The sequence below is a fragment of the Xenopus laevis genome, chromosome 8L, assembly GCF_017654675.1.
Source record: "Xenopus laevis strain J_2021 chromosome 8L, Xenopus_laevis_v10.1, whole genome shotgun sequence".
Taxonomy (NCBI): Eukaryota; Metazoa; Chordata; class Amphibia; order Anura; family Pipidae; genus Xenopus; species Xenopus laevis.
Genome location: NC_054385.1, coordinates 88270688 through 88296803, shown reverse-complemented (window position 1 = coordinate 88296803; position 26116 = coordinate 88270688). Strand labels below are relative to the sequence as shown.

Genomic DNA, 26116 nt, shown 5'->3' with positions numbered 1-26116 from the left:
AGAAGTTTGGATAAACACGAATCCATGTCCTGGGGGTAATCTTTGACCAAACCCCATCCTTCTCAAATCATATTAATACTACTCCCAACAAGCTACTTTTTTTTCCTTGGTAATATTGCCAAGATACACACCTTTCTTGCTCAAGCAACTACGGATACAACTTTGCATAAACACTACTCCACGTCCTCATCCTGCCCTAACAATTATTGCAACCTATGCTCCCAGACTATCATCTCTCTCCTTTGCAATAAATATAAAACAACACACCTAAAATCCTCCTGCTCTCTCTTAAGAGGGAACCTGTTTTTCCCTTGGTAAAATTCTTAACATGGCTCCCTACCTCTGGAATTCAATCCCTAAATTTCTCTGTAGGGAACATTCTCAGACTCACTGGAACATTATCTGTTCCAGTTTTGACACTTTATAGGTAATATCCAAACTTTGGTGCACTTATGCCCAGTGATGTATTTAGGTCCAGTGCCACCATAGGCATCGGATCTAACAACGTCTCCAACTTACGGTATGTCATTTCCGGCTATAGGTGCAGTGGATCCTATACTCCTCACTTCCCCACCACATTTATGCAAAAAGTCTCCCACAGTGGCTGGTGGGGGGGGGGTATTTTTCTTAAAAAATGCATTCAATTATATAGGCACCCAAGGGCCATACCCCCAAAAGCTGCTGCCCTAGGCACATTTGCTCTGGTTCTTAAATATAAATACAGCTCTGGTTTTGCCCTTCTATTTGTGTCTAAAGTATAGAGTACTATTCAACCAGCCATATGCCTTTTTATTTCATCAATAGATCACTGCTCAATTACGTGCCAGTAATAATATATCAGTAGGAAGCATAATGAGGCACCCTGGGCACTTTTTGCAGTCCTTACAATATTCAGAGAACCAAGACATCCGCAACATTTGGATCATACAATAGTGAGAACTTCTTATACAACATTCCTCTCACTGATTGCTCCCTCAATATAGTGTTTAGTGATTTTTTCCCTTCCTGTGTGTCTTCTTTACACACACTATATAGCAACTGTTTGCCTCAGTTGAATACAAGTTAATAACCATAAAGTATTGTAAACAGTTATTTGAGTCACTGACCTAGCGGTTCTGCTTGCAAAAAATAGACAGTTAGTCAAATGCCCAACACATGCAGATATTTTAAACATGATATAGTGCTTGAACCAGAGAGCAGTGCCTTATTCCCTCTCTGTGTGGTTAATTATTAGTTACAGGTGACATGATATAGAACTCTACATATCAATGTATGTAAAGAAGCTGTTTTTGATCCAGTGTTGAAACTGTTTAAACACAGAAAATGTTTGGCTATTTGACCTGTCTGGTGCTTTTCAAATTAGAAATACCTTTCGGTCAAATAACAGTCAAGGCTAGTGCTCATCAACTGCTCATTGCACTCATTATACCAAAGTAAATATTTCTGGAAACTGGCCTTAGTTGCACGTGTCTTTGGAATGGCACGCCCTCTTACAGATCAGTGTTTTAAAGACCTGTAATTTACATTTTTGTTGAGAATTCATCTCAAGTCTGTGTTACTTTTAGTGGCACACCATTATGTAATTTCTAGCAACTATGGTGTTATTCTTTAGCTTTCACCTATGATCACTGTTTTCCCTTCCTGATGTATTTCTTGGTGAATGGATTTTCCACACTGTGTACCTTGTACTAGAAGCAATGCAGGAACCATTTAAATCCATTTCATTTTTATTTAGAGCTCTGATGTTTCTAAATTCCTAATGTTTTTTTATATTACCATTTCAGTTCTACTAAAGGGACCTGTCTCAAGACATACGTGGACAATATAGTGGATAATGTACCCTCTACTCAGTGTATATACTATAGATATTAGAAGTCACAGAAGAGTTACGTGAACATATAAAAGCAAGAGGCTGCAGTTAGTTCACATATAATTTTTGTGAAAAAGTGTGTGTGCTTAATCGGTTAAAAATGCCTAGGATCCTGTTAATGAACAGGGTTAAATCAAACTTGAGTGCAACATAATGACGAACTTAGAATCTACTAAATAAATTGTTTATTTTTCACTTTTATGGATGCCAGTTCTAGTTTAGTTGGAATTGAGGACCTTGTCATTATTTATAGTTTCAGTCTGCTGTTTGTCAAAGCTTGCACAGGGGACTCTGGGAGGAAAGGCAATAAATCAATGCTTTGGTTTCTAACTTTTTAGCAGAACTTGGTCCATGGCACATCCTATAATTCTCCACCTCCCAACTGCTGAGGCACAAAGCAAAAAGGACAAAATGAGCTTAAATTTCTCTGCAACCTTTTCCATGCAGTGATAATGAAAAACTCAAAATTAAGTCAACAGTTTCAAAAAAGGATGTTGGAACATTCTGCCAATTAAGTTAACTGATTGGCTGGAGGTCTTTGTCTCCTTTTTAAGGTATTAAAGAGTGCAATAGATAACAAAGCACAGCTGCTGTTATGTTTTGCATCATCCAATAAAAAGAAGTCAATTATTAAACAAAGTTAAAAATGAAGCAGAAGCAGCCAACAAATGTTTTAAAAATGGGAGTAATGCACTGAACAAACAATGCTGTTGGGAAGAGCCTTGGACATGGAAATAAGCCACAACAACTACAAAAACAAGAGTAAAATTAGACAGATGGTATAATAATTTTACCTTTTCATCAAGTCTTAAGCTATGGAACTACTGTATATTTATGTATCTAGCATTCCATCCGCAAGCTTTTACAGGAAAAATATTCTGGTTTGAATCTATATCTAATCTCATTAAAAGCTACTTCTACTATTTGATTCTCTTTCCAGTACTTTCCAATACTGTAGGTATTCTACTAAATACTACTATTTGTAATACTACAAAATGATCAATTCCCTTTTCCCCCTAAATGATTATTTAAACACAATTTTATCCACCTTATAAAGGACCCTAAACTAGATTAAGTTAATGGAAAAATATGCAGTAGACCTTATAGTTCAACCTGTCTAAGCAGTAATGTTATAGTGTTTTAATATAGTGGAGTAAAGGTGCTCCCAATGAACCTGACATTTCCCTTTTTTACCTCTTTTTCTTATGTGCAGGGCCTTGTGATTAATCCTGCATGGATGGAATTGCCCACATACAGTATCTTTCAGGAACAATATCACATCTCCAAATACATTCAATAAAAGTCCTCTGCCCCAGCATCTCTTTATATATAGACAGTTTGTTTGGCTTCATTTTATATATTCAAACTTTGTGACATTGAGTTTTTTTGGAGGATCAGCATCTGTTCTTCATTGTTGACCCAAATGCCAGGATTTTCTCCAAAAAGGTGGCAGTGTAGAAGATGCGTCAGGCTTTATATGTCCTACCAATAAAACAAGAACAGTGGTTGCTTGTTGATGGGTCAGTCTTGTGTGCTTATTTATATACTTCACAAATGGCGTCTACTTTCTTATATCATACTATGTGATATAATGCTGCCAGTAATATCCATAAAACATTAAACAATTTATAATCTGCCTTATACTACTCTCAAAACATTTCTATCCATTGCACATACTCACTCAAACTCTTCTTGGTGATTTTAAAATTCACCACTGAGCTGCTCTGTCCCTTTACTCTCGAGACTGAAAGGATTATGGAGCTATAGAAATGACATGCCCTGTCAAACTGAAAACAGGAGTACTGAAGAGCAACACTATTCGCTAAGTGTGGAAAAGCTTAGTCAGGCAACACCTTTAACCCATGACTATGCAAATATCCCAACAGTGTCTGCAGCACTGTGGAGAACAGTTTCTTGGAAGGCGGCCATGGGTTACTGTTCATATTGTGGAAATGCGTTGACACTATTACTTCATATGGATAACGGAGACCTACACAGCTTGATTTTTCACAGAACCTGCTACCACTATTTTTCTGTTCAAACAATCTGAAATAGCAAATGTTGTTGGGGTTAAACCACATTAAACAGCTGATCTCATAAAGCCAAGTATATGGACACCATAAAATGTTTCATATCTGGTTTGCCAGTCACACAGTTGGACAGCCCAGAACTAGAACATTTTTTCTTCATAAAGGTCAATTACCAAACCATGTTCAATCTGTTTCACAACCTGTTAACCCTGTGCAGTAAGTTTTATAGGCAGATACCTTTCATGTGTTTAAAGGAAAACTATACCCCCAAAATGAACACTTAAGCAACAGATAGTTCATATTATATTAAGTGGCATATTAAAGAATCTTACCAAACTGCAATATATATTTAAGTTAATATTGCCCTTTAACATCTCTTGCCTTGAGCCACCATTTTGTGATGGTCTGTGTGCTGCCTCAGAGATCACCTGACCAGAAATACTACAGCTCTAACTGTAACAGGAAGACGTGTGGAAGCACGTGTGTCTGTTAATTGGCTCATGTGACCTAAAATGTATGGTTTGTTGGTATGTTTGTGAGTACAGTGAATCCTACGATCCCAGGGGGCGGCCCTTATTTTTTAAAATGGCAATTTTCTATTTATGATTACCCAATGGCACATACTACTAGAAAAGTATATTTTTAGGAAAATGGTTTATTTACATGAAGCAGGGTTTTACATATGAGCTGTTTTATGCAATATCTTTTTATAGAGACCAACATTGTTCGGGGGGTATAGTTTTCCTTTAAGCAGAAGTACTTTACAAATAAAATTTAATCATGAAACAAAGAGAAATTGTGTGTTCGATCGAACCCACTCTGTACCGTTGACCAGCAATCTTGCACCCCTCATTTTACACAAGTTTTTGTGGTCGCACCTATATATAGCCCATATCACATTTCCTTGGTCTTACATTTTCCCCAATTTTACACCATTCTTTTCTGGTATCGTGAAAAACATAAAATAAGGGTTCTACTGTATTGTAATCAATTGTTATATGTTATCATTTTTAAATAAACTTCACTAGATGCTAAAAATATGTATTAAATGTACAATAAAAAGTCACAGATTCCCATGCATAAACATGATAATGCCTGCTGAGCAATAATTAGCACTTGTGATTCACATTGCTGAGAAGTTACTGGTTGTGGTGATTAACACTCATTATATAAATGATCAATATTTTCATTCTCTGCCTCATTATTTTAGCACATTTTGCTCTTCTTTAGAATTGTTTCAACAACAATGTTAAACAGCAATGGAATGCGAAATTCCGTTACATCAGCTGTGTTCGGAGCTGAGGCAGGACAGGAGTTCAAATCACATAGCAGCTGTCTGCTGACTTGACAAGCAGAATAGATTGCTAGTGGATCTTAACCAGTCTGACCATTGCAGTCACTCCCACAGTGTGCTATATATTGCTCAGTCAGATATCAATGGGATGAAGCAAAAATACGCTTTGTCTGTGTAGTGTAGTTAACTATGGACAGTATACATAGGCTGATAAAGTTCTTAGCCAGCTGGTTTTCTGCCAGACCCAATCAATACCTGAACAAGATTGCTTAGATATTGATTTTGGTATAACAAATTGGGTTTATGGTCTACCAGAGTGCTAAAGAGAGGCTGAATAAGCAGTCAACATGTACCTGTGTTTTGAGCACCCACAAAAAAAACCTGCTCCTTAACTCATGTGATGTTTCCTTCATGATTGCTCGAGCAGAAAGGTTCAAGCAGTCATAAATAGGCCCCTAAGGTTACTTCTTTTATATACAATGGATCCCAGGTATATGTCTCTATGCCAAATAGTTGCTGTGATCCCTTATCCAAAAACCTGTTATCCAGAAAGCTCCTAGTAAGGGGGAGGACATCTTCCACCATTCTGTTTTACTTTGTATATTCTTTGAAATGCCTTCATTTTTTTGAACCTTCACTAGGCAAACTACAATGTGAATGTCACACAGTATCATTATCTGTTTTTGGTTCCTGATTCACACTTACACACCTATTACTACCTAATGTTTTCTATTTCTTTGGTGTCACTGGTGTAGGGCCAATGCTGAGTATGAACCAATCAGATGCTGTATTATGCTGTCTCCAATGTACTGTAGGAAGAAACACGTGATGGGAAAAGAATTTGCTAGTACTAAATGCATCAGCTTACACTGGAATGCACAGCAACGTTACAGTTTTGGTTCAGTGATGAAAATGGGAATACCACAAAAACGATTAAAACGAAGAGAATAATACCCTTCACTTTTCTCGGGTTATTCAAGTAAGTAAGGCATCGGAATTCACTCACAGAATGTCTCTAAAGGCTAGTTAAGACAAAGGTTACTGCACAGGCATTTGGACAAGGGCCACTGCAAACAACTTGTCCTCATTCCAGTTGAGCAACTGTAAGCAGGGACATTTTCCACTCAGGCTATCTAGGGACAGTACAAACGACTGGATAGAACTGAAAGAAATGACATAAACATGGGTTATGGGACGAAGGGTGTATAATACATGCTGTTTATTAAGGAGAGAATGTGTTTTACCACCCACAATGCAAATATAGTAACACCTATATCACACACAACACATGGTACAATGCATGCATACGAAACTGGCACTAAGTACACTTTCTTTTACCCATGAATAGGCATTGTTCAAAAATTTGGTAAGCTGTCAGCTTCCCGATGCCATATATTTTACACAACTAAATTGTCTCACTGAAAAAAAAAGCTTTATAAACAGCAGCTGTAAACTGTGCTCTGCAAAATCCCATATTCATTTGTAATTTAAGTCCAATAAAACAGGCATGCCCAGCCAGATAGCATACTACAACTTCTAGCATTCATCCATAGCCTTTAGCTGCCAAGAACTGCAGCAAATTGCAGCTGGTGGGCAGCAGGCTGAAATCCTGCATTAAATGCTAATTGAATGTAAGTTTTACATGCACAGACAAATTCCTAGGGTCATGGTTTTGTAGAAATGTGGAGATTTTAATGGTATAACTAAGAAAGTGAATGCATGGATAGTCTCAAATACTAACTTACAAAGGCAAAAATACAGAAGTAAAATAAGCCAGCTATTTCTTCGGTACTAGCAGGTAGAAAGTTCCCAATCAACCCTAGAGTTTTTAGGGAAACCACATATATTAATGTACATACAAAGGAAGAAAAGAACCAAGAATTCTGATAAAGAAAGGCAGTTTACATATGAACACTGTACAAATCGCAATACAAATGTGACTGTTCAGACTCCATCACTGATTTCCTGCTCCATTTCAGAGACCTGGGTTTTCTGGTAAGGCATAGCAATTCTATCAATATCTGGCTGAATCACTATCATGTATTCTCTATTGCAGGGCTTCTTACCCTATGGGTGAGGTCCCAAAAATAGGTCCCCAAGCAGATCAGGGTCAGTCTTTATAAATACCTTTAATACAATAAATGTTCTTACCCAACAGAAAAGAGTTATCAAAAATTGCATGACATATTCCAGGCCTTAAACTGAGATAATGATTACGAATCCCTCCTTTATTACTTCTATGGACACACAAAGTAGTTTGCATATCTGCCAACCCTTTCAATTACTTTGTTTTACTAGATATCATTAAAAAAGTTAAGGGATAGCATGCAGGGGCATTTCTTGCTATTATGCGCCGGAGAGGGCAGGTGCGGTCCGCGACGCTTAGTGCAGAGAGCGCAATAGCGCTCTCTGCACTAGAAGAGCCGAATTTCCGGTTTGAAAACCGGAAATTCGGCTCTTAGTTACCAGGAGCGAAATTTTTGCCGCCCCTGGCAACCAGGGGGCGCTGCCCCCTGAGGCGAGTGTCTCAACTCGCCTCATTGGTGGAGCGCCCCTGATAGCATGCATTTTTCATTTACAATGATAACCACCAACTGGATACTTATGATCCAATATTTGTAAGACATGCTTAAGAAATCTTAATAAAAACAAGTTAAAAAAAAAAAAAGTTAAGGGATATGTTGGATTTGGCATAGCATGTCGAGACCAGGGGTATAGCCAACATTCTTATTTAAAATGTTTGCAGCTATGTGTTTGGTTCCCTACAAAACCGTGTTGCCTGGCAAAAAAAGATTCTTTCCTAAATAAATGAGGTACACTGTGAAGCACTGTATACGTATAATTACCACAGACATGTGCATGACTCAAACACCCTTAAAATTTAATTCTATGCCATAAACATCGAAACATTAAAAGTACAGAAACAATAAAAAAGGTGCATAGTGTGTGTGTTAAACAAGGGGAATAATGGAGCACTCACAGGCTTCATTTCAAATTATATATTACTGTATATTTATTCAGAAATATGGGAAGCACTCCAATATATCACCCCAGATCAGGCTTGTAAAACAAAAAGCAGTTTATAGTTGAAAATACAGCATTAGTATGAGTATCTTTCAGCCTGCATCTGAACAAGTGCTAGGTAGAGCAGATATCATATTATAAACAAAAAATTGCTTTTGCTTTTACAAGCCTGGTCTGGGGTTTTCCATGAAAAGAGTTTTTGAGGTTATTTTTTGGTCAAAATTTTTTTTTCAGGTTTAAAAAACAAACAAACACATTTTTTGAGTTATTATATGAGTCAATGGCAGAGGTCCCCTTACATAGTTACATAGGTACATAGTTAAATTGAGTTGAAAAAAGACAAAGTCCATCTCTACTTTTAATTAAACTTGAACCCTTTGAAGATGTTAATAGCCTTCATTATATTCGAGTTTTATTCAGAGGGTTTTGCCAGAAAACTCGATCAATTCGAGTGATTCTGTTTTTTTTTCCATTCAAGTTATTTCTTAAATAAGAAACCATTTGAGTTGTAAGTTTATTCGAGGTATAAATAACCTCCAAAGTCTATCATTAGCCTAAAGGGTTCAGCTAGACTTTAAGACCATTGCAACATTCTGAACACCTTTTTGTTTGGCTTTGCAGTTTCAGACTTTTGAATTCTATAGAAAGACTACTAATACTCTAAATATAAAAATATCTGGTAGATAAAAGGCAGGAGAAATTCTTAAACTGAAATACAATGGTGTTGGGGTTCCAGGCCTGTGTGGGGGGTTGAAAGAAACAAAAAAAACAGCACAATGCACATTTCAAGACATAAGAGATATGCTGAATGTAGAAATGGAGAAAGAAACTGCGTGGGAGGTACAGGAGGGGGGTTAAAAGGTCAGGAAAATGCCTTCAGTAACTGTAATTCTGTTCCAAAAGATTGTGCCACCACTGTCATTTGCTAGGTAAACACAGTAAAGAAATAAGTGCACTCTGTAGCTATGAAAAACATAACCCTGTAAGAAATATTTATTTATATGCTGTTTTTGGGTAAAAAGAAACTACAACATTTATTTTAGCAAAATCAATCGACCATTAACATAACGGGGAATGTAATGCCATAGGAAAAATAGAAACAAACAATGTTACTAATTGTGTGTACATGAAGTGGAACTAATTTTGTTGGTTTAGCTTTAGTTAACCTTTTATTCATTACTGGGCAAGAATGTTCCTCTTGTCACCACTTGTAACACTGGTTGCTAATTGCTGGGGAGGAAGTGTGACTTTAAGGGGGGAGTTCCCAAAAGCGATGATCATTTTGTCTTTTGCACAACATTTAAACAATATTTTTGTCTCTGAATTTGTCATTAGCCTTGTCTAAGCCTTTCAGTCAGCCATCAGATGAGACTGTACATGTGCCTTGTTATAATGATTGTGGGTTGGTTTCAAAGAAGAGATGCCCTGCCTCTTTTAAATACCATTATGGTAGAACACATGCTTTGTAACCTAAAATGTCTCATCTCTCAATTGATGAATGCAAGTGAGTAAAACCTCCTGGCAAATCTTTAATTTTAGGGTGTATACACATCCCTCCACCCCAACCAAATCAGTTACATTTGCACCAACTTGGCCGACAGCACGTCCGGAGTCACACCACCATTTTTGGCTATGTGACTTACATTCCCATCATGGATTTAAACTAGGAACGTGAGCAGTAGCCCAAGAACAAAGATGGATATTGGGAACAAAAAGGACAAATCTTAAAGCGGTGGTTAACATTGCTGAGCGGCTCTGTAGTTCTGCTATCATGCTATTGCTTGGGCTATATATTGGTGACAAAACTAAACTTTTGCCAGGGAGGCTTATCATGTGGCCACTATCAAAAAATACTTTTGCCCCTTTGTTTTTAAAGATATCACCCCCTTAGCACCCCTATTGTTTAAGTGCTAACTACAGAGGGCAGAGGATTTGTACAAAAAAAGTAATAGTGACAAGATCCCATGAATGATAGATTTGAACTAATACTTTAATTAGCCAACTAGCCAAGTGGAAGGATGAAAAGAGAGAAAACGAGAAACATTAAAATAAGATGTCTCTGTTAATAAACAGACAAGTTTACTGTGTACGAGTACACTATAGGTAGGCAGGATAAAAAAAAACTCTCTGGGAATGGTTACATTGCACAGAGTCATCTCTTAAGTGTGCGAAATGTAGATTTAACCTCCAGTAGATGGAATTGTTAGTCAAAGCATCATGCAAACTTCCATACCAATAAAAACCCAACAACGAAATTTGGACAATTACAAGTATACTTAAACAAGATGTAGTAAACTACTTAAACAAGATGTAGATTTAGCAAAGTAACAAACTTCCGGAGTTTGGTGTATTTTTACTCTGGATGTAGAAATGAACATCTTATGAGATAGGAATAACTCTGGGATCCTTTATCCGGAAACCTTTTGTCCATAAAGCTCAAAATTATGGGAACACCATTTTCATAGATTTCATTGTAATCAGATCGTTCAGCTTGTAATGTATGCTGTGCTGAACATACTTCTGTTGTTGTGGTAAACTAATTCTACCTACAATGAGTAGCTTTATTTTTCTTGTTTAGCTCAAAATAACAAAAACCATAGATTCATATAAAACAACAGACAAAAAGTATGTTCAGCACAAGCTCTGCTCATTTAACTTATTGAACAAGGTGGTCTACTGTTTCTTCAAGGTTTTGTCTAGCTACAGTTACACTTGTTGATACCTGTGGGCTACATTTGCTTGTTGTTTGTGTTCTTTATGTGATAACTAATGGGATCACTGCTTTAAGATGTTTAATTTGCTATTGCTTTCCTTATTTTCCTTTTATATTGTTTTTACACATTCAATGCGTTTTTCTTTTTATATAAATGCATTGTAAATGCAGAGTGCTGAACTATTTTAATTATCTATTTGTGTCCCTACCTATCCATATCTCTAGGGCCAAGTGGTGTTACACTGCCTAGTCTTCTTTCAAATTGTCCTTAAAACACAAAAGTAAACACTGCTTTACATCATTAAATGTGTAAAGAGACTTCTTTTCAGAACTCATAGCTTCCTTTGGATGTATTATTTAAATAGTCTGATACAAAATGAAATATAAAAAATACACAACAACCTTTCCATTGAAAAACTCAATAAGCAGCAGTGTTTGATCTTTTACTTCTGTGACATATCACAAACAGCTCTCAAAATGTAATTTTCCTTGAAATAAGTAATTTTAAGGATATAATACTGCATTTCGATTATTGTTTTCCATGCAGATATGTGTATTACACAAAATGTGTTAAGAGTGTTAAGAGTTCAATTACAGAGTATATAGATTTGCAGCATTCAACCTAACATTAGAACACATTGCTTGTTAATGAAAGAAGAGAGCCTTTCATGCTTAAATTGCTTTCTCCTTTCAAGCTGATCTCAGGCACGTGTTCTTTTCCTGCACTGACAAAAGTCTTCCATCCATTTCCTACGAACCTCGGCAGCATTTAAAATGAATACATTTTGTCTTGAGTTTAGAAAGGGTTATTTGTCAAATCAATCTGCTCATACGACAATCATCCAGAATTATAAAAAAAACTATTATTTATAGCAAACTAAATAAATAAAATTTTTCCTATTAATACTGAAACTAAAAAACTAAAACTAAAAACTATTAAAATGTCTTTTTTCTACATTTGTTGTTTGAAACCATACATAAATGCCTTGTTTACTGTTACATCAGTATTTGTAAATGTTTAATGCTTCACAGAGTAAAAGAAAATTTATTTAACACAACAACAAAAAATCAATATTTTATCTGAATATTTACTGTATATGAAAAAGTTAGTTTTTAGACATTTGCTTTTGAAAATATGAATATCTGTCATTTGGCTAATAATTAGAACAAATTTAAATAACGGAATTCTTAAATTGCACCACTCATATCTTTTATTGTATTTTTAGGATAATTTGTTTAAAGTTGTTACATTACAGTCAACCAAAAATAAACATGAGAGCAAGTATTATAATTCTCCAAATTACAGGACTGGCAGTTTTGATTTATTTCGTTAAAGAGACCTGGCAATCATTACCGTGCCTGAACTGGTTTCTTTATCGCTGCCAGTGACATATACTTTTTCTGCATTCCCTAAAGTCTCAACTCATTTTATTTTTTTGAATGTAAGCAATATTTTAAGTAGTCCTAAAACAATCCAAACGAAAAAAGTAACATGAATAAGAATAAGTCCCAAAGGGAATTAAATATTAACATATCCATAATGCTTTCCTTCTAGTCCTTTACAAAATAAAAAGATTCCTCAGCTAAAGACGGCTTTTTTTCTTAGAAAATACAGATAAAACACTGAATGAAATGCTATAGTATTTTTCAAATGCACTATTTAAAATGGTAAACATATTATTTTGCTATCCCTTAAACTGGCATTTGTAAGTGAATAATCTTGCATACAATTCTGCTGGCATAAAACTAGAAATATAATTTAAATATGCCTGTAAAAGTGCAATTTGTATTTATGTATTTGTATTACATGACAAAGTGGGATAGAAGGATAGTAAAACGAATGATAATAATGAATATATTTGTTTAGTTGTCCTGGTGTATTATAAAATCATTTTCAATCAAGGGCTTCATAGATTGTAAATGTATTTGTATTAAATTTTGTAACCTTTTGCTTATTTCAGAAGAGACATGACAATCTCTTCTGAAATAAGAATTAATTAACAGGAAATCTCATAACAAGGTTCTTATTTAGACAGACTTGACAGAGCAGTAAATTTTGTTGTTTCAATTGCTATTTCCTTTAAAACTGTTTTCAAATATTTATATTTACACTGCATTTTCTAAACAACATTTTTCAACAATATCAAAATAACTCTAAACCATTGAAAATGTTTTATTGTATGCAAGCTAAGTTCAACAAGTACCTGACTAAAAATACAGCCAATCTATAAAATAATTCCAATGTATACATTTACAGAAAACTAGAAATGCCCTCATTTATTATTTTGTTTACCTTCAACTAATGTAAAATTAAAAAGTGGAAAAGTGACATTAATTAATAAATATTTGTAACATTCTTTTGTAACATTCTTTTACAGGAGGATTTGACTAATTAATTTGATTAATTATAATTATTTGTTTAAAGTTTAACTAATCTCCTGGTTAAAATTGAATAAATAAGGGCATACTTTCAAGGTCTACAAGTTGCAAGGCAGGCAGTTCTATTTCTTTGGGGTTAATCAGACATGATTCCGTCTCTCTCTTAAGGAAAGAGTAGCATGGATTTTTTTCTTGTGAAGAGATCTTGTTCAAAGCCATTTATAGCCGGCTATCTACAGGAGACAAAAACTTTTATGGAAACATATTTGCTGAAAAGATTATTTATTCCAGGAAGGTTTCTGTAGTCAGTTGGATGAGCATGACTTGGCCAGAATGATTTTAGTTTTCATACTCAAAATAAATACATTATTTCAAGTATATGGCACATTAGCAAATAGATCCCCACCCAAAATTTTAATGTGTCCCAAAGAATAAACATTATATGTAGGGGTCTATTTATTAAACCTCCATTCTTTTCTGGTCAAGTTTTTAAAGGGGAAAACTCAAAAAAAAAAAAACACTTGAATTTTTACAGATTTATTATACCAAAAAGCTGCTAAAAATCTGAATCCAAAAATACTCCAGCTAAAACCTGTCAAGGTCATGTAGAAGTCAATGAAAGTAGATGTTTCTTGACATCGTGATCTGCATTAGCTTTTATTCGATAATTTGATAAACTCGACTATTCAATAAAGTCACGTTTTTGAAGCATCAAAGTTCCACTATTCAAATTAATGCACGATTTTGTTGCGTCGTTTTTTCATCCCGACTTTTTCAATTATTGGCTAATTAAGGGAATTCAGGTTTAGGAGTTTGGTTGATTTTTTTTTTTGTGAGAAAAAGTTGAGTTTTAGTAAATATCCCACCTAATGTATAGAACTCAACAGTATTAGATAGATATCTATATACATATATATAATATAAGTATTAGCAATGCTTCAAAGTATAGCTGTAGTTATTTAAAGCTATATATGTACATTGTAATAAAGAAAAAAATGTTTTCTCTCTTTATCATTGATCCATCTCTCTACAGTGCCAGTAGGTTATATCCTGATTACATAGGAATACATGACAGCTCTGATGATCAGTCTTGATGGACAATCTGTCTGTAGTTGATCAGTTATCTACTGATGCACATTGGTGGTAGTAAGGGAAGATTTGCAGTCCTTCTTCACATTCTTCATTTAACCCTCGCTGTGTATGGCCATTTGTCTAGTATCCATATGTTTGGCCAATATCTGGCCAACTTAACCTTTCCTGTTTGTCCTTTAATCAACTTTCTTTGCTTCTCTATCAAGTTATCTATCCATCTACCTCTCTAATGCTACATCACTCATTCACCTGCATTCATCTTGTAAATGTATTATAATGTTATAATTGAGTTTATATAAAAGTAGACCTATATGTAGATATAAATTGAATCAGTACTTTGTAGCTGTATACAATTTATGTTTTAATAGACAGAAAACTCAAGGAAATGAAAAGAAATAGAATTGAGTATCTGAATGTCCAGTATGTACAAATTCATCATCTGGACTTTCTATTGCTAGAGGGACCCTAGAGGTTTTCTATTTAATTTATCTTTGATGAAATTTTGACTGAATCAAGCAAATTAGTATATCGATCTAATCGAGTAACAAAAAATTATATTTTACATTGTCCATAGTGTTTTTGGATTCTACATCACAGTCTCCTAAAAGGTCAGCTAGTCTAACATTTGGGAGCCTGCGATGTAGAATCCCAGAACAAATGGGAAATGTTTAAAAAATATATTCTGTTTATTGAAAAGTAAAAAGGAACATAAAAACAGTAGTATTAAACATGCTTTCAAGGAAGATAGATACAATGTGAACTACCCATAACGAATCAATCCGATGTAAAGCTTCAGGCATATAAATAATAAATACTGTATACCTGGCATACAATCAATTGTGCAATACAAATTAGGCAATTTCTCCTCTCTACATTTTTCTGCCACTAAAACATACCTTGAATTGTTTGTGGCATCTCAGAAGCGAATGGGACTACTGCACATGCTATCTGACCAGAGAACAAAACAATCAGATCCCCTGGTAATAAAGGAGTATATAATGGAGACTCTATTTCAGCATTAGTCAATAATCTTTCACATGTGCAGTCCAGTGACTGACAATGTATTTAATAAATCTACACTGATTGTTCTAAATGGTCATAAGGGGTTTTCTAAACACAGAATGATGGCAAGCCATCTATTCCATAAAAATAAAATGGCTTACAAAATGTCTGTGCTTAAGCATAACGAAGGAGTCAATTTGAGCTTAACCCGGCCAACACCAGAAGAAAGTAACCTCTAGGGGCAGTTTTTTTTTTATAAATTATCGAATTGTGTATACCAAAGCCTTTTTCCTTAAAGGGGAACTCCACACAAACATAACTTAAGCTTTTTGAAAAGTGAACATAATTTCAAGCAACTTTGCAATATACATCAATTAATATATGCAGACTTTTGAAGATTTTTAATGGTTTGGAACAGTTCTCTAAGCCTAGCCCCCTTCTCTCCTGCTCATCTTTCTGACTACTTTGCTGAACTGGCTGACTACTGTTACTTTGTATAAACAGCCATCTGTTCTCAGCCTGCATCCTCCAAACCCCACAATTCCCTGCACACGTGATTTCAATAAGGAACGGAACATCACAGTGCAATGCATTGTGGGTTATGTAGTGCCTGCATGTTGTATGTAAGCTGTGGAGAAGTTGTTACAATTTGCAACATCAGTGTTACAGGTAACTGTGATGGGTTTATTAGGGGTTTCTGTGTTTTGTGGGCCTGTTTATCAAATTTTGGTTTGGAAGCCTGAGTTCTCCTTTAATTTGTTAAACCTTTGGTGGGTGTGAGTGCCCCGTGGATCACAATGTATGCCACTGGCCAGTTTTAAGACAGTACCCTTCTGAATTTAATTCACAATGCAATTTACAAGCAGGGTTTAAGTATTTTAACAATAATTTATTAAGTATGAAATGCCCAATTCTTTTTCCAGCAGTAATCCTTGTAACATTTCTTAATACTAAAATAGATAACAGGGTTAAAAGCAAACATATCTGTGGATTAGGCAGTAGTATTCACTTTTACACACAGGTTTCTGCCTGCATTCCCCTACAGTGAATCTTTCATATATTCCACTTAGGTTTGCTACCCTGCTGGTATTTGAGCAGCCTAGCTGGAAATTCACCAATTAGGTCTAGAGCAGGTATTACAAATATAAATGCAATGTACTTCTGTCCCATCGCTGATCTTCTTTACTGCCCAATTACCCTTTATAATTAGAGGCCTGCCTCTACTCCACCCATTTCCCCACTCTGTGATGTCATTGACCTTCCCCCAAGTGTCATCACCACCAGCCCTGAACTCGAGGGCCTGTATTCTGCATAAAAAAAGTGGCAACCCTAGTTCCACTGCAGGAAGAAACACAGTCCTTTCTTTGTACTCACTGAGGTAAGGTTCTACCTGCATTTAGTGCAAGGGAATGTGGACAGAAACACCTGTGTGTTAGAGCCCTTAAAGGAGAAGAAAAGCTACCAAGGCAGTTTATTGCCAATAGATTAGCCACAACAGTGCAAGCTAGAACACCATTTGTATTCTTTAGAATGCTTTTTCATACCTGAGTAAACAACTCTTGACACGGTGTCTGTTTATTTCGGATAACAGCTGTCATATTAGTTTGCTGTGGCATCACTTCCTGTCCATAGTTCTGAGCTCAGATTACAGCAGGGAGGGGAAGAGGAGCAAACTGAGCATGCTCAAGCCCAAGCCCTGGCGGTTTAAGTTGAAAACAGGAAGTCTGATACAAAAGCCCATGTGTATCCAACAGAAGGAAAGAACTGACCATTTATCAGAAAGACCTTTCTGATAAAGCTTACTTAGTTTTAACCTTTCCTTCCCCTTTAAGAAACAGCCAACCCCATAATATACAAGTAGGCAGCTATAATGATAAATGGGAGAGAGTAAAAGATGAATTTCAATATTCTGTGCTGCTGATGTTTTAAGTTTATTATGTCACTGTTTAATAGTTAATTACTTTTCTGCCATTCACAATGCATTATCAACAATTGCCCTAAAATATTAATTTAAGATACTTTACTACTTGCTGTTTAAAGACCCACATGATGAAAATCTCATACTATAAACTGCACTGTGAGCTTCATACATGACTGTGCGTGCCCTTTATTTATTGGCAACACAAGGCAAGATCAAAGTACGTGGGCACTGAGACAGTAAAACCTTTACCCTTTCAGTGCCAAAATACTTTGATCTTGCCTTGTGTTACCAATAAAGACAGGGCGGAGCACAGATTGGTGTGTAATCTGAAACCATAAAATCAACAGTGATCCATGGTAGTTTCGCCAACCGCATAGATTCAACAGATCCTGACACATCAAAGGTAAAATAAACAATAAAGAATAATGCTTTTTGGTTTATTAGAATCAGAGTTCTGTTATTTACTATTCATTTTAGGAATATTACCTGTTATGTTTCCTGACTTCAATAAAAGACCACTTCACTCATGACTGTGATTTAACATAACAGGTATAGGCCAAGAGTTGATGGGGGATGACTAAAAAGTCTTAAAGGGATCCTGTCATCGGCAAACATGTTTTTTTCAAAACACATCAGTTAATAGTGCTACCCCAACAGAATTCTGCACTGAAATCCATTTCTCAAAAGTGCAAACAGATTTTTTTATATTCAATATTGAAATATGACATGGGGCTAGACATTTTGTCAATTTCCCAGCTGCCCCTGGTCATGTAACTTGTGCCTGCACTTTAGGAGAGAAATGCTTTCTGGCAGGCTGCTGTTTTTCCTTCTGAATGTAACTGAATGTGTCTCAGTGGGACATGGGTTTTTACTATTGAGTGCTGTTCTTAGATCTACCATGCAGCTGTTATCTTGTGTTAGGGAGCTGCTATCTGGTTACCTTCCCATTGTTCTTTTGTTTGGCTGCTGGGGGGAAAAAGGGAGGGGGGTGATATCACTCTAACTTGCAGAACAGCAGTAAAGAGTGATTGAAGTTTATCAGAGCATAAGTCACATGACTTGGGGCAGCTGGCAAATTGACAATATGCCTAGCCCCATGTCAGATTTCAAAATTTAATATAAAAACATCTGTTTGCTCTTTTGAGAAATGGATTTCAGTGCAGAATTCTGCTGGAGCAGCACTATTAAATGATTCATTTTGAAAAGTTTCCCATGATAGTATCCCTTTAAAGGTTTTAAAACTCAGACTATTTTCTTAAAATTTAAGAAAAAAAAAGTGGCGCCCAGAATTACAATTTCATGCCAAAGCATGAAAGCTAACATACTCACAAAAAGGAGTACTTCTTTTAAATGCCCCCAGCAACCTTGCCAGCCACCCCACACCCCCACGCGCCAGACCTGTCGCGACGGAGGGGTGAGCCATGGAGAGGAGGAATGGAGGGGAGGAAGGAAGGGAGGGAGGGGAGGAAGGGAGAGTGACGGAGGGGACAGCAACAGAGGGGAGGGTGTCAGGAGGGAGGGGAGAGTGACAGAGGGAAGGAAGGGAGTAAGACTGAGGGGTGCATACTAGGGGTACTAGGGGTAGGCAAAAGACATTTTAGAGGTAGCTGCCCAGTGCCCCCCTATCATTGCGCCCTAGGCATCTGCCTCTTCTTTTAATGTTTTCAGGCCAGACCTGTCGCGATGGAGGGGAAGGAGGGGTGAGCGATGGAGAGGAGGAAGGGAGGGGAGGCAGGGAGAGTGACGGAGGAGAGGGGACAGCAACAGAGGGGAGGGTGACAGGAGGGAGGGGAGAGCGACAGAGGGGGTGAGTGACAGAGGGAAGGAAGTAGTAAGACTGAGGGTGTGTACTAGGGGTACTAGGGGTAGGCAGAAGATGGAATTTTAGAGGTAGCTGCCCAGTGTCCCCCTAGCATTGCGCCCTAGGCAGCTGCCTCTTCTTTTAATGTTTTCATATGCTTCATATCCCACAAACATTATTTCTTAATAATCCATGCAATTTTAAATTTTACATTATTTTATTTTACTTTTTAATCTAGAAAAAAAAGAACTGTGTGAATTGTATTAACATAACCATGATGCCTATATTATCCTGAAGGTAATATTGCCTTTTAGCCACGGCTCTCCGCCATCAAACACCAGCATGAGATAATGCCAATGTGCTCTGATCCTCACATGGGGCAGAAATCAGACCCAAAAACTCCCACATTAGTATTTTCATTGCCAATGAGGCAAGTTGAGAAACGGCAGCATGAAAGCTGCCTCAGGGCGGCAGAGGGGTAAGAATCGCCCCTGGTGTGCACAATGACAGGCAGGTAACCAGTGTCGGACTGGCCCACCGGGTAAGCAGGAAAACTCCCGGTGGGTCCAGGTGTCAGTGGGCCCTTTTGCTTCTAACTATGTGGCCAATTTCATGGTCATTCCTTATTTCTTTATGGGAAAAAATGCTTAATAATGGAAGAATACAATAAGTATATATAAAAGACTAGGAAAATAAAGAGGTTGAGTGAGGAGGAATAATAGTTTGGAAAGTGGGCCCATGGTGTAAGGTGTTCTGGTGGACCCCTGGCATCCCAGTCCGACACTGCAGACACATTGATGGCACCATCTGAGTAATATGCTTTTCTTATCTGTGCTGTTTTGATAACATCACACCAGGTATATTCTATGCATATAAGAGATTCTATGATGTATAGCACTTAAAGGGTTAAAGCATTTTCAAATCTCTAATTTATTCTTACTACAATATATACAAATCTTTTACAATTCTATGCAATTTTTTTTATTAAGAATTACATTTAAATTCTGTTTAAACACAAGACCATCCTCCTGCTGCTGTTGCCAGTCACAAACTGAGTGTATATGGTTCTATCCAATCGGTGTTTGCAGTGTTTCATCATGCCAAAACACATTTATTGACAGCTAATGGAGGAGAAAAATCCACGATGTGTATGGCACCAAAGCGGCTAACGAAGGGTGCCCGTGACTGTGGGGAGGTGCTGGGAACAGAGGGAACTATGGGACTGGCTACGTGGGGGGAGGGGGAATGATTAAGGACACTAGAGAGGGCTGGTATAAAAGGGGAAGTTGCTGAGCCTCCTCATCTTGCCACGGTCATGTTATCTGTAATGTTAGAAGAAGTGTTTTGTCACAGCTGCTGGCGGGTAATTGTTTTAGTCCTTGCCATTTGAGTCTGGTCCATGGGGTTCTCTTTACATGCCCCCCGTGGCTGTGATGGCAGGCATCTGGGGTAACCTATGTGTGGTGTAACATGGCAAGGACAGGTTATTGGTTTTTGTCAATGGTTTCAATAAAGCTGTGGCCGACCTCCACCCATTAAAAGGGAAAACTGTGTGTTTTATTGCTAATGTTATTTAAATCTGCTGCAATGGTAATGTTTTATGACACACAAGTGACTGTCTCTCCACAGTCCCGGCACAAAGGGATATTATAACTAGTGCAGCATTATGTGCAGCATTATGAGAGTTATGATCTACTGCACCCAGTCCAGTGGATTGTGCACAATGCAAAGGTTGTTTATTTCTGTAGTAAAAATACTGTCTATCGATCATGCATCACTACATCATTAATAAATACATCTATCTATTCACTGGTCTGCCTTCAATAAAGTGAAAGCAACACAGTCCAATGTCATTTGAGGATAGATGGCTCCTGTAAGGACTATTTTGCTAGCTGGGACAATCATATTCTGGGCTGGGGGCTGCATTCAGTGTGCCGCTAGGGATGGGTGCTGCTCGGTGGGTAACAAGGGGTGAATGAGGTTGGCCTATTAAGCACTAAGTACCAGTTAACAAATATATCCATTTGACTGATGTAATCTAAAAATGCAAGGCAGAGCTTTAAAACAGGTTTGCTGGATAAAGAGCAGCCCTGGGGGGTTGTCAGCAATCTCAGCTTCTAATTTGTGGGTACAAATTACATGGCTCGCTATTTTAAACTGTCCTTTAGAGAAATGTGCTTGTTTCATTTCAGCAGCTTGTTCCGAGCTCTGTTAGTGAGATCTCAGTTCCTTAGCGTGGGAGTATTCTGTACTTCACCTCAAATGTCCCCGCTGAAAGCGAGAGCACAGAATGAGGGAAGGCAACAGCATAGCAGCAAGCAGCACCTGTCTTTCTCTCTATTTCATACACTCTTTCTCACATACTCGTTGTCCCTCTCAAACTTATATTCGAGCAGGCTCACTTCTGTTACACAAATATTTCTTATAAAATGCACATAAACACTCCCTTATATTTACTCTTCATCTGAATAACGCCCTCTCTAAACTTTAAGAGGGACAGCCTCACACAATCTCCCATAGATACATGCTTTATATTTAAACACACAAGATAATTTACTAATGTGTGTGCAAAATTGCACCAATACAGTTTACCCATAGTAACCAATGAGATTTTTTTTTATTTTTTAACTGTTAGTATTCTGATCAAAACGAATTGCCCATCGGTTGCTATTGTTTATGGAATTTCTGTTCTATCTACTTTGTGAAAAAGCCTTCCACAAAGATAAATACTTTTGCAGATTTCACAGGAATCAATTGTATTTATATTCCATACTGAGGCAGAATTTGGGGGGCATGGTTGGGCCTTAATGGGGTGTGGCCATAAAAAATCACGAAACTCGTGATTGCCATCTCTGCTTTGATCTCACTTAGATACACTGTAATACATCTTACACACTTGCTAAAACATAATCACTAGTACTTTACAGCATGCCCACTTGTATTCTCTTCCCCTACATGCAGCTCCATTCTAGTCATATACAACACCCTGTCTTTACCCTCTATCCTGAACCATTCTTCAGTTCCAAGAATATCTAGGGGAGAAAACAAGAGTTAAATCTAACTGATACTGACTTTCTAGCTGGACGTTTAAAGGTATATAGAAAAGCTAATAGGCAGTCTACTCAAATCTCACTCTAAATTACCTTCAGACTGTGTGCCCCCCAACCCCGCTACAGCTCCAGACCCCAGGGAGCCCCACAGTTTGAGACTCACTGATTTAGGGCAATCATTTTTCTGCAATTTGTTAATTGCTGTACATATACATATAAAATCCACAACTGCAAAAGACAAAAGTTAATTTTTCTCCAATAAACGTGTTATAACTCTGTCTGTAATTGAGCCAAGCTTAGTAAATCACTTTTTTTTGGCTGAACACCTCTATGGGGCCATGTTCCTTGAATACCTCCCAAGTTGCAAACAGTTAATGATTAAGCCAATGAATCTGGGATCGTTTTTTCGGCCATTTCCTAAGCACGTTATGTGTTAATAATTCATTGGGATTCAGGCAGGACCTTCCACCCCCAGCCTGTTCATTCACAGTAAAAGTACTGGAAGTATCCAGTAGATTTCCTGTCTGTGGGATTTGAGTAATTTAGGGTTTTCCCTGAAATATGTTTCCAGCATCTCATTGAAGTCAGATGCCTCATCTCACCCACAGTGATCGCTTTATGGGATTGTGAAGCTATGGGAGTAATACATCAACAATTCACTCCCATTTTGTGTTAGATAAGAGGGTTGTTATAGAGCCAAGAGCTTTCCACTGGGAGTTCTACTTGATAAATCATGGCTTGATTCACATCACCTCGATTATTGCTTAATTCCTTCACAAGAAACATGGGGTTGCTTATATATCTTCTTCATAGTTCTCTTTCTATTTCTACTCCATGTCTGTTTTGATAACTAGATTACCAATAAACAAATACCCCCCACCTACATAATGGACTCCTACTTACAAAAGAGTCACAACAAGGGGTCAAGGGAGGGTGGATTTATAATGATACTCTAAGTATCTACCTCGTAAGGATCAAACAAGGAGTAGCTTCAGTACCCCCGTTTAACTAGAGAAATAACAACAACCATGGATGCTTTGTAATTAAAATAATAGGCAAAAAGAATGTTCAGCATGTTGAGCTCATGTTGAACAAGAGGGTATATAGCCCCATTTAAGCTATATGCTTTAACCCCAACTGGAACATGCTTAGCTTGTGTTCATATATTAAAACCATCAAATATGAAAAGCTATACAATAACAAACACAATAAAGTGCTTTATTATATGAATTGGCCTTATATACAAACTATTCTTAAGCAAAATATTGCTAAAATAGAGAATTTATGTCGAGCAACTGGGCCTGTTTTTAGGTAACTTTCCTACCCAATGGGGCCCTTTGTAAAGTTTCAACCATTATGCAATACTATAGGGTTATGGTGTTTGTTCAGACTAAGAATAGAATCTGCTGAAAGCCTCCAATGATGAGAAAAGAGCCAGCACTTCACCATGAACACTTCACAATCGCAGATGAAAAAGGGGTTTTGGTGCAATCTTCGTAATCGTATGTGTGCAAATCTCCTGTCTGCCCCATAAAACAAATGACAGGATACCTGGAAGTTTTCCCATGTTATTATGTCAGTTTAAAAACAGCTATAATTCACTTCAATTCAATGTATGTTATATTGATTTCACATTCATCCTGACAACCCCAACAAAACCAACTACATGTTTTAGATGCAAAAATACATACATACAATATACTTTAGAGTAGGTCTATATATGCACGAACGTTGCAAATAAACCTGTCTAATTGACCCCAAAATGTATTTTTGTATACAGCATAAAAGCAGAAAACATTTGTAAGAAGTTCAGAAGTGCTACATTTAATAGGAAGTGCAGAAAAACCTGGAAAACAGGAACTTTTTTTTTTTCTTTTGAACTTTTTAAACTTCAACAGTTGATGGATCAACTGGCAGATAGGCAGGTTAAAAAAAGTAAAAAGGTTGGACTTTATGGACGTGTGTCTTTTTTCAACCTAACTTACTATGTTACTATGATTGGCAGATCCTTTTTCTTGAAAGTACTGCGGTGGACAAGCAGCCTCCTGGGGCAGACCAAAATATGTTACCATTAATCATCCTTGGCTGTTACTTATTCCAACCCTTACTGTTTCCATATAATTATTATGGTAGAAGAAATCAAATATCACCATTACATGGAAATGCTGGCTCTCTCCATTGACCCTCTGCTGCCAGTGAACAACATTTTTTGGAATTTATGATTTACTGCAGTATAACTTGGGCTACTTCAGTAAAGGAAAATGGTTGACCCTAAGGTACCATGATTATAACAATATCCTAGGCTACATATTGTACCAGTGCACTTTATAAGAAATGAAAAAAGTCACAGGAAGCTTAGTTACATAAGCAGTGAACTTTATCAATTCACACGCAGGAGTGGAAGTTAAGTATATAATAATGATTTTAAAAGCAGTCCTGTGCATCAGTATAAAAGGTACATGGACAGATGTGTGTGACCAGGAGAAAATTCATTTTAGTGACCCTGCAAACACAAATAAATACATGCCATATTTTCCAAGTCAAATCAGGTGCATAGGAGAATAAACATGAAAGAGCAAAATGGAACACCTACATTATATCACAGTTTAACTGTTTTTTAAACTTTATTACATAGGCATAACATAGGCAAAAGTTATGGTCAAAGTTTAGACACAAACATGTTGAGTCAAAATACAGCCAGGGAGACTTTACTCCTTAGAAGACATGTACAGCAAATTATGTCACACAGAACCAATAAGCAAAATGGCGACTGACAATTCTGCCTCCTGCAAAGTTCTGAGGCAGGTCATCTGACATCAAATCAAGTAATTCCCATTTGTAAACAAGCTGCACCATAATCACTGCTAGTGCTGGGGCCAGAGTTTTATGGGCAAGATGATGCCATAGAGATGTCCAGTCACCTCTGAGCAGTTGTTCAATTGTAATTCCCCCAATATTATATGGGGTTTGACAGATTTGGTACTTTAATACAGCTGGGAGCACATACACATTGTTTTCCACATTTTGCCCCAAGAACAATCTTCTTCAGCAACCTGCAAGCTGAGAGTAAGAGCTTATTAAATATAGGGATGAAACCATTTAGGAGACGAGGAGGTAATTTCTTATCATCAGGTTGCATTCTATTGATTGTACGTTACATAAGATCAACTAGGGGCATTTCCTCATCCCCCACCCCCCTTTTTTGTGCTTGGCTTGGGTCATTCAGAGACGTTTCCATCTCACCCCTCCCCTGGCTCCAGCGTCCGCAGCTGTAGAACTGTTCGTCCTTTCACCCTCACCCCCCGCCCCCTTAGAGGACAGTCACTTTATTCTGGGCAGTTGGCTTGAACGTTTTTGCTTACCTTTCCGTCTGTGGTGCGCCAGGATATTGCGCCCTGCCCGCACCTGTACTTAATGCATGTATGTATGTAACGATTTGATTGTGTGTGTGGGTCTGCCTCACATCACTCCCCCCATCTCATCCAAGCTCGTCTCCTGAAGCCGCTGCCTTTGCTGTGGGAGGCCTCTTACCTCCTGTAGCCCGCGCACTGAACTCTGGCAGCTTCTCAGGGTTCATATGAGGACAGTGCTAGCTGCAGAGATCCGAGGCTGCCAGCCAAAGTCTCCGGAAAAAGCAGCTGATGACTGTGCAAGCTCTTGAGGATGGGGCTGAGAGGAGGGGCACGTCGTAGCTGCAGTGCAGCTCTACCCTAGCACGACTGAGGCAGGCCCGCGGGCCACGTTTTAGCCACCTCTAGTCTAGAAGCCTGTGAAAACGCACGTCATTCCATTTTTCAATCTTTTTTTTTTCTAAAGAGATCCACTATTCAGTTCCTTAAAAAAGTATATTGAGTACTGCAAAGAACACAACACCGCAGGGAATCTCTTACCCCCTTTATCTTAAAATGAAGAATGAGAGGAAACGATAGGTTTAATCAGT

General features: G+C 37.4%; 1 long non-coding RNA gene across 1 annotated transcript in view; it reads right to left on the bottom strand.

The window, feature by feature from the left end:
• LOC121397090 overlaps positions 1 to 25786 on the bottom strand; it is an 81590-nt gene extending 55804 nt beyond the window's left edge. Inside the window, exon 1 of the long non-coding RNA XR_005963440.1 lies at positions 25539 to 25786. This is a non-coding gene — a long non-coding RNA (uncharacterized LOC121397090). The remainder of the gene's footprint in view (positions 1 to 25538) is intronic.
• Positions 25787 to 26116: the final 330 nt, after the last annotated feature.